This window comes from Protopterus annectens, chromosome 3.part1, assembly GCF_019279795.1.
Source record: "Protopterus annectens isolate FY-2018-M chromosome 3.part1, PAN1.0, whole genome shotgun sequence".
NCBI lineage: Eukaryota > Metazoa > Chordata > Ceratodontiformes > Protopteridae > Protopterus > Protopterus annectens.
This window is the reverse complement of record NC_056732.1, coordinates 1,455,638,644-1,455,655,249: the sequence shown is the minus strand read 5'-3', so window position 1 is coordinate 1,455,655,249 and position 16,606 is coordinate 1,455,638,644. Positions and strand designations below refer to the sequence as shown.

General features: G+C 41.6%; 1 protein-coding gene across 1 annotated transcript in view; it reads left to right on the top strand.

Annotated features, from left to right (window-relative positions):
• Positions 1-16,606, top strand: part of GTPBP10 (GTP binding protein 10) — a 904,437-nt gene that overhangs the window by 376,246 nt on the left and 511,585 nt on the right. The window lies entirely within an intron of this gene.

Sequence of the window (16,606 nt, the reverse complement as noted above, 5' to 3'; positions counted from 1 at the left end):
AGGGTAAAGGAGGGGGCAAGGGAGGAGGAGGAGCTGTTGCTATTGCTAAGTTATTATCTTCTTTGTCTAAAATTAATGTTTTCGAATTTTTAATCTTCTGTTCTCTACTATTTGCTTCCTCAATCCACCTGTGTGCCTGAGGAATGCCTAATTGGCGTTGCTTTTTTGCCTGACCTCCCGCATCGGATTTAAGTTGCTTAAGGAGTTTAACTAGTGAAGTTTTATTTAGTTTACCATCAAATTCATATTTGTTAACCCATTTCGCATAATACCTAACGTTATTGGAACGTTGTGATTGCATGTATTTTGCGTCTTCGGTTAGGGGCGGATCTCGCGATGTTTTAGTGCACTGATTTCCCATGGTAAAAGAAAATGTTACGTAACCCTTCTTATCACGTGATATCAGAAGTTCAGTTCCTTCTCACAGTTTATTTAGAATAACTGCCTACCTTATTCTGTTACCCTGATCTATGACCCAATATACAGTACTTCCTTTTGTCCCTGATCTGCATAACAAATCTTGACAACAATATACTGTAACCTAGTCCCTGATCTAAAACAGAAAAAAAGGCAAAATCTTCCTACCTGAGCCTCCGGTATTGAGTCGTCCAGGATCTGCTCTTCGGCCACAGATCAGAAAGTGGCCAGCCTCTTTAAACGACAATTCATTCGGAGGTCTTTTCACCCAAGAAGAACCGTTTCGGTAACTTCTCCTGTGCAGTATTCGACCACCGGTAGACTCTGATCTGCAGCTGTCCGAGGGATTTCCGGCTAAGAAGGACCAAACTGTTAAATAAAATCAAGAATTCAATACACAGGAGGTTCAGGTTCAAAAGTTTACTAGTGTACACCAGGAGGCAAAAAAATGTACAAGTACAGAATTTTGTCTAACATTCAAGCTGTGCCCACCTTACTGACGTGCTATGTCACAGGGCATCTACATCACTTTAGCTTACAGTCCTCTATTCATAAAAAACTGCTGATGCTGTATATTTTAAAAAAGTTTTCCTCTGGTAACAATACGGCCTTGCTATCCACCTGGCCAGACATAATGTCTTTCTGTAAAGTTACTTCTTCAACGTTTCACACCAGTTCAAATACAATAGCAGATTCAATCTTCTAATACACATCTTTGTTCACTGTAACACTTTCCCACCAGCTGCATGCTATCTTAGTAACACATATACAAGGCCAAATCATCCCAGCAGGAAAGAGCAGAAGATTTCATTATTTCACACATTTAATTTCCTGACCCAGCAGATAATCACTTGTGAAAAGCATAAACATTAAAACTTGCTAAGCTAGCAACTGCCAGGGTCGGAGGTCAATTTGCTACAAGCCACACTGCAGTTTCAAAACTACTTGCATTTACACATGAATTTATCCTTTCTGTTATATGATTAATAGAATAAAATGCATTATATACTACTTTGTTTTTAAACTAGTATTTCACATATATTCAAATACACATTTTTCTAACACTCCGATACACCTAGCCTTGCTCCCCTTCCATCTCTTGCACACACAATATACCAACCTTTCTTCTCTCCATCATATCAGCTAACTCTCTCCCTGCCAACATTCAAAGTTCCGACCCTCACTATCACAGTCCTAGCCTTTACCTGCCTTCTGGCATGCCTAACCCCTCTTCTCCTCCTTTGGCAAACAGCAGCCCAATTTCCGCCAGCACCCTGTTGGCCAACAGTACTGGTGGCGGTCATTGTTAACCCAGGCCTCGACCGATCTGTTATGTATATCTGTACTTTTGTCCGCATGTATGATTTGGCAAAATTTTACGCTGGATGCCCTTCCTGAAGCAACCCTCCCCATTTATCCAGGCTTGGGACCGGCACAAAGAAATGCACTGGCTTGTGCATCCCCAGTGGCTGGGTTTTATTGATTTCGATATGTATAATTTATATTGCAGAATATGGTTTACTAAGGTATATTATAATGTTTGTCACACTGCATAGACTTATTACCTGATATTATTGTCTGTATCTTTAAATGTTTTGGAGGGAAGTTGGTTTGACTAATTAATTTAATGATATAAATGGAGTGTTCTTTTGTTGTTTTGCTATGTGACTGAAGAAGTAATTTAATTACGAAAGCGCTTACACAATAAATATACTCTTGGATTTTACTTTTGTGCTTGTTTCTGTGACTTGGGATTTATTCTTTGATATAGCTACTTTGGAACTGGCTCACATTGCTGTGGGACATTTTTTCATAAATATATATATGTATGTATATATATATATATATATATATATATATATATATATATATATATATATATATATATATATATATATATATATATATATATATATATATACACACACACATATATATATATATATATATATGTCTACTTCTAAATTTTGGTGTTTCAAAACATTGAATTTCTATGGTCAAAACCATAAGATTGAAGGTTTAAAACTTCGAAATGTAAATAAATGAAGTAAAAACTAAAAAAAAAATTGTTTTTGCAGGGGGCAAGCCCCCCCCCCCCCACTAGGTAAGTATACCAACTCTAAGATTGCACTACAGCATTGAAAACAGTAAATGTATTGTTCTGCACTGTACACTGTACAGCGGTCTCCATTTAAACAGTTTGAAGTTTCAAAGCTTCTATCTTATGGTCTTGATCAAAAGAAATTGAATGTTTTGATATATATATATATATATATATATATATATATATATATCTATATATATATATATATATATATATATAGTACAGCTAGGCTTGACCCCTTTAAGAAAGTGAGGGTATTTTTTTTGGTCCTTTGGCTTTTGATCTTTCAGGATCATTGTTTAGCAGTTCAGTCCTTGTGTACTTAGATATTTCGAAGTACATCCATAAGCGCACGCGTACACATGCACACACATGCACGCTCATGCATACACAAGCACACAGTGTGCACATGCACACAGTGTGCACATGCACACAGTGTGCACATACACATGCACACAGTGTGCACATACACATGCACACAGTGTGCACATACACATGCACACAGTGTGCACATACACATGCACACAGTGTGCACATACACATGCACACAGTGTGCACATACACATGCACACAGTGTGCACATACACATGCACACAGTGTGCACATACACATGCACACAGTGTGCACATACACATGCACACAGTGTGCACATATACAGTTGTAATTTGTGCAGACACACCCAGTATGTTTAATTTGTAATTATGTACAGTACTTCCAGGTTTGCACATGTATGAAAAAGGTGGAGAAAAAAATTATGAAATTCCATTTCTCCTCCTTCTCCAACTCTAACATGGTATTCAAATTTGTGACCTAATCATTGCCTGTTTTCTAGATGATGATCACAACAGTCAGCTGACCATTTAGATAGGATGCTGTGCATCATAGTAAGAGATGTCAGCAGATTTCCCTTGGTCTGGCGTGTGGCCTCTATCCATTCCCCACAGAATTACCCAGTTTCTGGGGAAGAAATCTGAATGGGTCATCCTTCCCGTTGCACCCAGTCCTTAGGGAATGGCATCAGAGCAGCTTGAATGTATCCCAATTTTTCCCTGTTGCACATGAAAAAGGCCAGTGTTCTTTATAAGAGTACCACCTGAGTAGTCCATTGTTATTACTAAGCATCCCTGTGGTGATCTTTGTGATTTTTAGTCCAGCATAGGTCCCAGAAACAACAACATTTTGTAACTTTGTATCTTGAGAGGAGGTCCAGAGCGAGAATATATCTTGTTTTAACACTTTTATTGTATTATCACTTGTGGCACAGGCAAATTTACATTTATAAGTAGCCAAATTGTGTTAAATTCACATTTACAAACACAGTTCTTCACATATATTGCTATATATCATGTAACTTAAGCAACGTTACATAAATTATTCAATTCCTGCCCTGTTTTTTTATTTATTCATTTTTATTTTATTTTACAGTTTGTTTACCGGGATAGTGCATTGGGCCTAGAAGAGCCCGTTTTCAATGGAGTCCCAGGAAGACAAGCTCCATAAGAACATTATACAATTTGGACAAGTCATAAAAATGAGTAATATAGCTTACAACCTACAAGAGCAAAAGTCATAAAACAACATGTCATTAAGTATTTACAAAATATCTTAGTTCATACAGTGGTAAATCTAAAACAGAAGTGAAGGGTATTTGTATAGGTATCGGGTTCAGGCACCTAGGCGGTGCGACAACCCACTGTGAGACAACTGGATGTGGACAGATGGCAGTATGGAAGTTTAGCTGTAGTGACAATTCCCTGCGAAAAGAAAATAACCCCCTGCACCCTAACCACAGGTGTGAGACAAAAACCCCATATGTGATCTACACACTACACCCCCTAGAAACCACCGTGTGCAACTAACACTGTAACATGTGCCTGGAATAGGATGCCAAGTGGGCATCAGAGTGGTACACTGAAACCTGTGTGCTGTGGGCAAAGCCTTTATTAATGCACAGTGTAAAGTAATGTGGGAAGTGCTTGGTGCATACTAAACCATGATATAATCATAACTTATAGAAATGTGCCACAGCACGGAGAAAATCCTACATGTCACTATAGTCACACTTATGTTGCAAGATGTGTTTTAGACTATGCTCCCTTACAACAATTGCCTTCCTTCGTGGTGTCACAGGCATCCCCCGCAACAGAGATTCTCGACGGGTATCTGTTAAGTTCTGCTCCTGTTGGAGGACAGTCAAAAAATCGGATAACTGCACAGTAGGTCGTCCCAGTAACACTTTCAGCCGACGATGCCATGCCTCTACCTGGTTATTAGTCCGTGGGAAATCCTTGCCGGTCACATTTCTAACATTCCAGAACCGTAAAGGATAGGATGATGGTAGTCGTTGCTGTGAGGAGCAGCGGGATGCATACTTGCGTGGTCAGCCTCGCACATAATGATGGTCCAGGAATACGCCAACAGGCCGTGCACAGCCACAATGTCCACAAATGCAGGGACAACATCCTCAACTGGTAGAAATGCCAACGCGTATGGCAATGGAAAACGCGGTGTCCGTACCATACAGGGCTACAAGGTGGTTATGCTGGATCTGGCGCCAAATGATCTGTGCAAAGTGGAAAAGGCACCCTTTCAGAATACCCTTTGGAAATGCCTTACGGCTGGCACGGATCGCTGCCTTCTCAAAATCAGTCATTATATACTGTGGAGCCAGGGTACAGTCCTGTTCTGCAGTCATACTCTTCAGTATCTCCCACATACTGCAGTATGCAGACTCTGACTTCCTTGTCATGAGACAGTACACCAGGGAGACAATCCTTGTTGAGGTGTGAGTCCCAATACAGCCATGTAATGTATATAGCTGACGACATATATTGGCTCTTGTAGGGAAGCAAAATGATGTCAGCTCTACACAGATCACTTAGGTTCTGTGCTGTTGTTGTAAGGAGAACCAGGGAATCCGTCCCATCCATATCAGATCTCCTACGGAGGATAAAGTTGCCACTACGGAGTGGATACTGGCTGACCTCAATATCTGCGAGTGTTACTGGAGGAGTGCTCATTGCTGCACGTGCTCTCTGACGTACCCTGGTTATGCTACATTTACCGACAAGGCATCTCCTGAAGTACATTCTCATCTGCTGTGCCTAGGACACTCTGCATCACCAAACGTGGCAACTCATTACCAGTTACCGCCCTCTGCCGCAGGTTTGCACGCAGTGTAGCAACCTGGGCTATTGTTGCATCTGGCCCGTGCTGGTGAGGCAGTGATTTCAGCAGTTCCTCGCCTTCTTCCTGTCGTACAGTGATGGCACAACCTCTACAGGCCTGTAGTCTCCGCTCAATACATGCCCAGTACCGTTTAGGTGGCAGTTCACGCTCCAAATGGTAGAGATATCCCTCCACTACCAGCATTGGTTTGCCCCGTTGGCTGGGCACTGTGCTATACTTGTTGCCAAGCTGACCAGGGCTATACTGGTACATAGCTTCCAGCATTGTAACACCACTTGCAGATGGCCTCTCATCATCCATCACAGCATGTATAGTTGGTAACTGTATGTACAGACGGCACTGCTACAATTCACTATAGGTTGTGCCAATACTTGCTTTACACTGCCCTGTGTTGGACCGTGTCTTGTCGTACTGCCTGCAATGGCTTACTGTACAGATGTCAATACTACAGGTTCGTCTACTTGCTTGTTATGCTATGGAGGCACTATATGCAGTTTAGACAGCCATGGGGCTAAAATATCTCCTGCTTCATACAGAGTTTCTACATGTGGTGTATATGTCCCTTTTAACTCCCAGTTGTACCTGTTACCCAGTCAGGGTGTGGGGCCCTGCCTCAGTTTCAGTGTCAGAGGTTACATAGGGAAGTTGCTCAGTGTTGCACCCTCCTCTACCTAATTGGGCCTACATACCTTTGTACACCAGCCACAGGAGACACCGGATGGGTTTTACAGAACCTACCAAACAGACATGCTGCTTTACACTAGATGTGGGGGCTGACACTGCTGTCTGGAATTCTTCCCCGGTCCACAGTTCCCACCTGCTATTGTACTGGGGGGGGGGGCATAGCTGAACAGATGCTGTGTATTGCACTTATGGCTGTACATGGGTATGTCTGGGCATTGGAATGGACATATTCTGAATAATGTTAACCTCTGGCAGATTCTGTGTAACGTGCTGTGCATAGTTATGTAGGTGATACTCTACACACTCCTAGTAGCATGTGCTTTTTAAGGGCTATGAAGTCTGACACATCTCCCTGTCTTGCACTCCATACAGTATCTCTGCTATTACAGTTAAAGTACAGGGGTTACTATTTCTGAACTGTCACGTGCTTCTTATACACAGGGACATACTAGCGCATGTACAAAGACAATGCTGCAGCTGCTTCCACTCTGGATTATATCTCTAGTCTACTGTGACTGTTTACTGTTCGGGTTTGCCTGGAGTTTAGCTGATCTACAGGTAAGTTGTTACTGTTTATAGTGTTGTGTATTTACATGTGTACTCTCTTTGCGTGGGGTATTTGTGATTAATTGTGTACTGTGTATGTGTGGGGTATTTGTGCTTGTATTTACATATGTACTTTGTATGCGTGGGGTATTTGTGCTTGTGTTTACTTATGTGATGTGTATGCGTGGGTTATTTCTGCTTATTTGATATGCTGTGTATGCGTGGGTTATTTCTGCTTATTTTATGTGATGTGTATGCGTGGGTTATTTCTGCTTATTTGCTTTACTTTTCATGACCGCATTGCCGTTTGTGTACATTACGCGCTTCTGTCTTTCGGTTTGCAGCGTAGCTGCTTTAGGGGTTGTCGCTATGTGTATGGTTTACTTCCGACGTGGATTCCAACGGCAGGTTTCTATTTCGGCTGCACCGCTCTACGATCTAGCGGTGTCGCGGCCTGTTTGTTTTGGTGATGTAGCTCGCGGGCAATCATCTCGCGATCTACACGCTGGAACCCATAGGTATCATATAAGAGTTATAGCAGAGTATACAGGGGGTAGGAAGAGATTAGGTGTTAAGTAAGAAGAGCGAGATAGAGGAATAGGTGGTATAAGAGAAGTGAAAGGGGGTGGGAAGAAAGGGGGGAGAGGGTAAAGGTAGCTAGGAGGTAGTTATGCATGGTGAGAGCAGGAATATTCCCATAGGGATACGAGATGGGAATGAAGCAAGGTTTTAAAGGTAGAGAGGCTGGGGGTGGTGTGGATGAGAGGTGGAAGGGAGTTCCAAGCCATGCTAGAGAAAAAGATAGAAGTTGTTTGCCTGGTGAGCGTGCAGGCTTGTGTAGTTCAATTAGATTTTGGTTATTTGATCTCAAAAGTCTATTGGGTACATGCATTTTAAGTGAACTGGCTAGAGAGGGGCAGAGAGATGGACAGAAGATAAATTTGTGGGCATGAGTGAGTTGGATGTAGGTAATATGATTGGGGAGCTCTAGCCAATTTAGTTTGAGAAGGGCATTACAGTGGTGGGTGGAGGATTTGTAACCAGTGGAAAACTTGGAGATTTTATTGTAACAGGAAGAGAGTTTAGTCTTTAGTGAAGCTTGTAGGTTGGTGAGTAGAGGGGCATCGTATAGGAGGGAAGGAATTAGGTATGTAGTTGAGAGGACAGACCTAGTGAAGGGGGTGAAATAGTGGGAGTGGCGATAAAGCATGCCAAGTTTCTGATGAGTTTTTTTTTATATTTGTTTGTAGGTGGATATTAGGTTCATAGGTTTATACTAGGCTATCTGTCCTAAGGCATTTATAAGCCTAGCCCAGAGTTTTTGTGTCTTACGCCACCCCTTATATTAAAAAATACTGTGCCCATTAGTTTGTTGTGCCTCTGTCCAGCAGTGACACAGAGATGATTCCCGGGGTAAACCTACAATCTCCCATCCACCGGTCAAGATTTCTCTTGAACAGAGCCAGCGAAGTGCTCTGCCTCACATGGACCGGGATTTTATTCCACAACATAGGGAGTCTCTGGGTGACAAATCTATCCCTCCAGCATGTCCTATTTATATCCGTGCTAAGGTTTAAGTCGCTTGCTCTAGTGGATCTGGTAGATTTGGATTTTTTGAGGTGGAGCATGTCCATTAATTCCGGGTTGGACATGGCCTTGTATGTCAGGCACAGATCACCTCTGAGCAGGGTATGCGACTGAATAGAGCTGGAGTTTCTTCAGTCTGGCAGCATATGACAGATTTTGGAGTCCCTTTATCCTTTTGGTGAGTAACTTTTGGGGTCTCTCCAATTGCTGCAGGTGTCGGGTGAGATACATCCCGAATGGGGCATTGTACTCTATCATTGGTCTGATAAGTGAAGAGTACAGGGGAACAATGACCTCACTTGATCTGGATGTGAATCCCTTCATGATCAGGTGGGCAATGTAGAAGGTTTTTCTAACCACTTTAGCAATGTGAGTGTCAAAAAAAGGCCACTGTCAACCTGGGTCCCCAGGTCCCTGATAACCTCTTCTGTGCTTAGTGGATTGCCACCTATATGGTAGCTTGGGGTTACCTTGTTTTTCCAGAAGGGTATGACTATACATTTTTGGCATTTAACTTCAGGCCATGGCTCTGGCACCAGCTATCAGTTTCCGTGAGACCCCTCTGAAGGATATCTGTGTCCGATGTACTTTCCACTATGGCTCCCAGTTTGCAGTCATCTGCAAACTTTGTCAGCCATAGTCCTCCTATGTTAGCCTGTACTTCTGAGAAGTAGATGCCAAACAACAGGGGCCAAGGACTGAGCCCTGTGGGACACCACTTGTGACCGGCTTGGAGTCTGACATGGCGCCAGCTACTCTAACCCTGTGGGTTCTGTCCTTTAGCCAGTTTGCAACCCATCTTGTGACATATGGGTTTACATTTAAGCTGGTAAGTTTCTCTATAATACCAGTGGGTATTGTCGAAAGCTTTTGCAAGGTCAAGGTAGGCTGTATGGACTGCCTTTCCCTCATCAGTGGCCTTGGTGACTGTTTCGAAGAAGTTGACCAAGTTCAAAAGGCATGATCTGCCCTTGACAAAGCCAAACTGGGTCGGGTCCAATGTCTGCAAGTCCCCTATGTCTTTGTTTATGAGTTCCATTATGATCCTCTCCATAGCTTTGCAGACCAGGCTTGTTAAGCTTATGGGGCGGTAATTACCAGGGTCCGTAGAGGCACCACCTTTGTGGAGTGGGACCACAGTTGCCATACGCCACTCCTTGGGCACGTATCCTGTGGTAAGGCTAAGATTAAACAGCTACCTTATGTGCGGGTTTAGTTCCTCATTGAGTTCGTGTAGCATCGATGAGGACACCTAAGAGTTTGGTATGGGATACTATCTCGAGAGAGGAGTTGCTTTGGCTGGTAATAATAAGAGTTCTTGTTGATAGTGATATTTTTAGTGGGAGTGAATATCATAAGTTTAGTTTTTGATGCTTTGAGTGCTAAGTGGTTATCTGACATCCAGTGCTCAGTGGCAGAGAAGGCTTCTTGGGTTAGTTTTAAGAGAGAGGAGATAGTCGTGGCCGAACAGATGATTGTAGAGTCGTCTGTGTATTGGATAAGATTAGCCTTGGGGATAGACAGATGGAAGTCATTTATAAAGATGTTAAACAGTAAGGGACCTAATATGGAGCCTTGGGGTACACCTGTACTGGTGGTAAGAAAGGAGGAAGTGTTTTTTTTTTCCATTTGACAGCCTGTTGTCTATCGGAGAGGTAACTAGAGAACCAGTTGGTAGAAGAGATGGATAGATTAAGATTGGAGAGTTTGGACAGAAGCAGGTTATGAGAAATGGTGCTGAAGGGCTTGGACAAGTCTAAAAGGAGGGTAGATACTAGAGAGCCAGAATCACGAGCTTTATTGATTGTTTCAAGGAAGGGAGATGAAAGCAGTGGTGGTACTGTGGCCAGGTTTGAATCCATGCTGTGTGGGTGTAAGCTGATGGTTATCTATGAGGTAGGGTAAAAGTTGTACGTGGATGCATTTTTCTAGTATTTTTGAGATGGGGATAAGATGGCAATTGGACAAAAGTTGGAAATATTGTTATTGTTATCCCCTTTGTGAAGTGGTATGATAAAGGCCTTTTTTTCCAGAGTTGGGGAACATAGCTTTCTTGGATTGATCGGTTTATTAGAATGGAGATAGGGAAAGCAATGGCTTTAGCAGCTATTTTTAGAAAGTAGGAGGGAAGATCATCAGGGGCATTAGAGCATGGCTTCAAGTTCATGAGTTTTTTTATGGTAGAAGTAGATATGGGTTTGATAGAGAAGGGAGGAGGAAGAGAGCTGGTTTTGTTGGTAGAGGAGGGGATAGAAGAGGCTGTAGGTGGAGTGTTGTTTGTGAAGGATGTTTTTAGTTTGGCTATTATCTTGATAAAAAAGGACTTAAATTCAGTGGCTATGGCCAAGTCAGGGGCGTTTGGGTCAGGGCACGGGTTGTCTTTTTTGCCAGGATTGAGGAGGGTGGTGATACCATTCCAGACTTTTTTGGGGTTTGTCTTGCAGTTTTTTTTGGAGTACAGAGAAGTAGGACTTGCGGTTGGGTATGATAAGGTTTTTTACTTTGTTACGAAGTACTTTAAAGTCATTTAAGGAGGAAGAGTTTTATATTTTTGGTAGTGTTTCCAGGCTTTGTTTCGTAGTTGCATCAAGTTTATGGTTATCTTTGGTTAACCATGGGGCAGAGTTACTCTTTATTCTTTTGGTTTTGGAGGCGGCAAGAGCATTTAATAGATTTAAAAATGTTGTATTGAAGTGGATAACGGCATTATTTAATGGGAGTGTTTTTAGTGGGTTCCAGTTTGTGTTTTAGAGAGTTAGAGAAAGTGTCAGGGTTAAAGTTCTTTAGAGAGCGTGTAGATATGTAAGTATGAGATAGTTGTAAGGAGGAAGGAAGGCGATGAGCGAAAGACGGAAGGTGGTCACTAAGAGAGTCAGGTAAGGTACCACTATCAGTGATGTATTGGGGGTGAAAGACTAGTATCCAGTCAAGGATGCTACCAGTGGAGTAGTCTTTGGAGGGCCTTGTAATAGAGTTGATTAGCTGTGAGAAGTTATAAAGGTTGAAGTTTAGGGAGCTTATGGGTGATTGGATGAAGATCCAGTTAATGGTAACATCACCCAGAATTATGGTTTCATTGGTAATGTTCGAGGAAAACCAGGAGAGGATATCCTCAATAATAGGGATACTGTGTCTCCAGGAGGTATGTAGAGAGCAGCTATGCAGATGTGTTTGTGTTTGTTTAGCTGAAGTAGGGCCAGAGTTAGTTCAGCACTGGCAAATTGGGGAATGGGTTTATTGTAGGGGTGACTGAATGGGAGGAAAAGTAGAGGAGTGCCACTCCACCACCTTTCTTATGGGTCCTGTCTGTTCTAGTGATGTGGTAGTTGTGAGGGATAATTTCAGAGTCTTTGATATGGGGTTTTAGCCAGGTTTCTGAGATAGACAGGATGTCTGGTTGATTATGGTGAAGCCATGTGTGGAAGTTGGGGATCTTATTACATAAACTCTGAGCATTTAGTGTTGTGAAAATGAGGGGTTTTCAGGTTGTGGGGGGAATGGAGTAGTTGTGTATTAGGGTTATTTGGAGAAGAGGGACCGGGGTTAGGATGGATGTCCCCAGAGAGCAGGATGGTGATGAGGTGACAGATCAGGGAGTAGAGGTGTTTGGAGTGATTTGTATCTGGTTCGAGAGATAGGTAATAGGAAAGGATAGACTTGCTTGGGATTGGAGAAGAGTAGTCATGGATGGATATAAGTTTAAAAGGAAAAAGGAGGATGTTGTTGAAGAAATAGAGGCAGGGGATATGTGGATTGAGGAGTGCTTGTCATTTGTGGGGAGTGGGTGGGTTGTATGCAAGGAAGGAGAGTGACTAGTATTTGGAGGACTTGTGAGAAGGGTAAGACAGGATAGGGAGAAAAATATTAGGATTATGGAGCAAAGGGGACTTGTTAGGCATAACTGTTTATAGAGCTTTTACAGTATTGCTGAGTATGAAGCAGAGTGGGGAAGTGGAATGGGATGGCTCTATTGTGTTTGTTATAGGTTTGGGGAGGTATGGATGCTAGGACTGGAAGGAAGGGAGGGGTAGAATTGTTTGATGTAGAGGAGGCTGGAGGGATATGATTGGTCTGTATGGATGAGGTAGTGGGGGCGGGTGGGAAATGGGGGCTGGGTAGGAGAGAGGAGTGAGCCTGGAGGGTGAACGGAGCGGGTATCCCAAGCCAAGAGGCAAGAATGCCAGGAACCAGTCAGGTCCAGTCATGGGATACAACCTAGCAGGTAACTTAGACTGTGTGCGAGAGAAAAGCCATACTAAAAGGGGAAATAAAAGTACTTGACAAGGGAAAACTACACTCCTAGTGTGTTAAGGGTGTTTATGCCTGAAATGCACAGGAGGGGGGGATGAAATATTTCTAGTCCATATATATTGTGTTATTTGTTTTTTTTTCTCTTTAACATGAGAAAAAGCTGTACATGGACTATACCTGTTATTCTGCTGCCATCTAGTAACTGAAGTGGGGAACACCAATTACAAATCAAAAGAGCATGAAACTAATGGATGGGAGACAAAAACGGGAGATTTAGATGGCCTCAGGGTAGGTCCACTGGTGTGCTAGCCACTACTATAGCAAAAAAACAAATAAAACGCACAAAATTAACAGCTAAAGCTATAGGCTGACACCTACACTGTGAAAGTTTTGGGAGGCACAACTTAGTCCAACAGTAGGATTCCAGGTGGTGATTGCAGACAGCGAGTTCCAGTTTGAACTGTGAGTCAATTATGAAGGGCAGTGCGAGTATTAGTGTAGTGCGTTTATATTAGTGTAGTGCGTTTAAGTTGTCAAAAACAAAATTGAAAAGAACCAATTATGATAAGGTAAATAGAGTGAAAGAAAAGAGGGAAAATAAAGATTGTTGGGCAAGATAGGGTCAGAGGAGCTGAGTAAGGGTAAAGACTAGAGGGGGTGATGCTTTTACAAATGTAAGGATGGATGAGGTTCAGAGAGGAGACTGGAGAGCTGATACTGGAAAGGAAAAGCCAGAGGAAATAGGCAGAAAAAGGAGGGCGGACTGTATTCATCAACACAGCAGGAGTATACTAACTAAGTAAAATACAGTAGGCTGAAAACATCCACATAACACAAAGATTATCATATGCATTTGCCCATGCTAACAAGGGGATAAAGCAGAGAACAAGCAAAAACAATGTATATTCACAGGCAATAATCCGATTGCTTCAATCATATTACTACTGGTCTATAACAGTGCAAGCAGTGTTGTTTCAAGAATAAAGGTAGCCACATGAAACAGCTCAGATACGTTCAGCAGTACACAGAGATTAAGACCTCCATCTGATAACATCAATATCAAGTAACAAATAGACAACAGCTTATCACTCTTAATGCTTACGAGGTCAGTGCCTTTTTCATGTGTGAAATTATGGTTAAAAACTGCTGCAATAGGTATAATTAAAAACTAGTAATGTTAAACCAGAAACATCTTTATTAAACTATCACTTACGACAAAGGCAATCGCAAGCATTTTACATCACAAACCATACTGACACACTCCCAGTTCCAAATATTATACTTCACTGATAATCTTCCCAGTCATTTTCAGTCAACCATTACATAGCTCAGTTAAGTTCTGCCTTCTTTTAAACCTCATTCCTTCCCTATATTTATTGTTCCCACAATTCCCATTTTTCCTAGGTAGTTTGCTTTTACCATTTTCTAAAAGATCTCCATTCCAGTTGTTTTATCTCTTGTTATTATATTCACTACCATAGCTCAGAAAAATTATTTCCATCATCACACCAATCTGCCCACCCAGCATCTCCGATAGTGCATCCCACAGGGAATCCTTAGTGTGCCAGTTCACCGCACTTCCAGAAATATGTTCCCAGTTATCTCTTTCTTCCCCGTCACACCGCCACCATTTATTTTCTACCTGAAGAAAATTTCTCTGGAATCTACTTGGGGTATAAAAATATCTAATGTAGACATTTCCAAGCAAAAATCCTAAATCTTCTAGATTTTGTTGCATATTTGGGAGACATCCCATTGTTTCTGTGTGAATTGCTTATCCAGTCTCTCTTCCCAGTCCTTTCTAACCTCCTCTGATTGATTCTTATAGTTGTCATGCAATATTTTATATGCTGTACTAATCATTCCTTTTCTTAATGACATCTTTTTTTCTAGATTCTACTAAAAAACTGTACCATGCTGGTTTTCATTTAGGACCCCCCTACTTTTTTCTCTTTGCCTATACTCTGATATTAGTCCTTGAAGAGAGTATTGTGGTTTAGGGTGTTCAACTACCTTTGTCACTTCATCATTTTTAGGCCCATTTTGTGAGGAAGATGCTGAAGAGACTTGAGGTGAGATCCTAACCATGATCTTTGCGGTGAGAAGTTATATACCCTGTTGTACTATTGACCTTTCTAGTTCCTTGGCTAGGTCCACATGCTCTGTTTGAACCTATACAAGATGGCATGATTGCGATTGTCCTTTTCCAAGAAAAGATTAGGGTCAAAATACTGAATAACCACTTTTTGTAAAAAAAATACTCTTATTACTTCTTACCCATATCTCTTTCGCTTTTATTTGCACCATATTTTTAAATTCCATTTTCATTGTTTCCCACTCACTAGCTATCACTTCTGAAGAAATTTCTGGCTTCTCTCATAACTCTCAAATAATTTCCACTATCCATTCCTTAAATTCCTCTCATTTAACAGGTAGGTGGAGAAACACCAGTGTCTAATTTTTACTTCATTACCCTGTATTTTTGTCCTAGTTTTTAATTTGTGCATGATCTGAGACAGTTATTGGGTAGATGTCGAAGCTTTCAATTAAACGCACGTGTTCCTGTGAGATACTTTTATTAGGTTTCGCGCAGTTTTTGTACCTTGGGGAATAATGTGTAAATAAGGGGAGCACAGAGGTGTATGTTGAATACCTTTTGTTATGCCTTTATCTCGGTTCCACTCAGGAGACTTTTGTGGTTTCCTGAGAATGGGCGCCACCTCTAGTCTGAAGTTTGCGTTGGGCTTTCTTTTGTACCCTGAAATTTCTTCATGGTATTGGCCATTGTAGTCTAAGCCTTTAGGACAAGGAGCTGTTAGTTTCTTCAGTTATATTTTACCTTCCCCAGACGTGTACAAACATATAGTAAGCCTGACTCCTTATTCCAGCCACTGAGTGATGGCAACGCTTGAAGCACTCTTATAGGACACCATGTCTGCTATTGGTAATCATAGGACAAATAAGGGACTGCTCCTTTAATTAGCAGCACTTTGTGGTAGGTTTCACTGTGAATGTTCTTTAGTTCGTAGAACATCAGAGTTTAGTGATACATTGTTAAATGCTGCTTTGAAATGATTGCTAAGTAGATACAATTTTTCAAGTGTGTGGAGCATAATGAGTAAAGGTACTAAAACTTGAGTTTCTGCTGTGATTAAGAAGAACAGGTTTTAGTCCATAGTTGCAGACACTACAGTACACATGTACACACAGACAAGCACATACGTATGCACACACACACACACACAAACACAATTTCAGACTTTTAGTTTAAGTTCCGAAACCTAAAACCCTCAGTAGAATATTACATTCTGTTCAGCTCTTACTATTTTGCTGCAGTAGAAAATAATGAGGTAATTCTGTAATGTAGTACGCAGGTACAACTCATACTTCCATAATCAGTTGTATGCTGGGGTAGTTATATCTGCACATTGCCTTACAGAATCGTGAGTGGGAGTAGGGGGCTTTGAATCATGGAGCTCAGCAAATGTCTAAACAGGTGAAAAGCTTAGTATTTTCGCTTCACTGGAGAATTTATAACCCTTTTCAGGGGAGAATTTGGGAGCACGTTCTATTTAAGTAATTTGCTAAGTCCCACAGTTTGCATGTAGATATTGAAAGGATCAAGGAAAAGGCTTATAGGATGAAGTTTGCTAACAGATTCTAGCCTTAACCCTGAGAACTAAACTCTGGGTTTGGCATGGGAAGATGCAAGCCTAATTTAGTGTAGTAGTCTGCATCTATGTATGTGGAAAACAGGATTACTGTTAACAAGCATTTTAGTGTATGGTATCTAAATTAAGCCATCGGTTACAAAATAAGTGCATAGAT